Below are 966 nucleotides of genomic sequence, written 5' to 3'. Positions count from 1 at the left end.
ACAGATTTTTCACCAACTGAAGCAAACAACATCTAGGATATGAAGAGAATGTCTAAGTAAAAAACAAACACAAACTAACCCTCAATTCTATTTTTAAGATCTTCCTCAATTTTTTAACAGTAATCCAATTTGCTTCTCTACCATTGCATTAACCAAGGGATTATAATGAAATCCGAGTAACCAAGGAAATATAATACTACTCTAGAATTACAGAAACTAATGGGATTGATGGAGATGCATGCTTACGTTAAAAGCCGAGACTAGTACAGTGAACTCTGCTTTGTAGACAGGGATATATATGCTTTCATCCACATTCAGAAGTTTGTTTTGTACACCTTCAAGAAAAAAAATAAAGCACAGGAGAGCATACAATTAGAGTTCACAGTATTCTGGAAGAACCAATTAAGAGGATTACTTAGATTAAAGAAATGGCCAAATCCATCTGGAACGGGCTCTGCTTTCAAAACTTTCATGACCTTGCCTTCGTCACTGAATAAAGTGACATGCGAATCAGAATTTCAGTAAAAACAAATTTAAGTACAGAACACAATAATGATTGAATTTCATGGCATGAAATAACTTACGGACTATGGTATTTACAACTCAAATTTCTATAAGCTAACGAAGTCTATAAGAAACGGAGACGGAGACGAAGGATGTAACGGAGACGAAGACGAAGGTAACTGGAAAATGTGTAACCAGTTATTTCCAGTTTTTTTTATCGGGCTTTGGTGATCGGGTCTGCCCAACACTCTTGGTTGCGCCCAACATAATTACAGACCCCAAATTGGACCGCCCAATACAAAATGGGGTCTCTCAATAATAGGACCCTTTCAGTTTCTCCGATGCGTGGCAATGCCCATTATCCGTAACTTATTTGTAGTACTTAATTATGCCATTATGGTTGGTAATTAGTAGTATCTTATTTTGAGTAGTGTTTTGAATCTAAAACTTATAGTATTTGGA

The 966-nt window shown here is 36.0% G+C and overlaps 1 long non-coding RNA gene across 1 annotated transcript; it reads right to left on the bottom strand.

Moving 5' to 3' along the window:
• Positions 1–277: 277 nt before the first annotated feature.
• LOC147499150 (uncharacterized) lies at positions 278–719 on the bottom strand. Its single transcript, XR_015195711.1, has 3 exons — positions 585–719; positions 416–489; positions 278–335 (listed from the first exon to the last, which is right to left on the bottom strand). It is a non-coding gene; the product is annotated as an uncharacterized LOC147499150 (long non-coding RNA).
• Between the last annotated feature and the right edge of the window lie 247 nt (positions 720–966).

This window comes from Coptis chinensis, chromosome 5 (genome assembly GCF_015680905.1).
Source record: "Coptis chinensis isolate HL-2020 chromosome 5, ASM1568090v1, whole genome shotgun sequence".
Lineage (NCBI taxonomy): Eukaryota > Viridiplantae > Streptophyta > Magnoliopsida > Ranunculales > Ranunculaceae > Coptis > Coptis chinensis.
The sequence above is the reverse complement of the archived record's forward strand: the minus strand, read 5'-3'. Positions and strand labels throughout refer to the sequence as shown.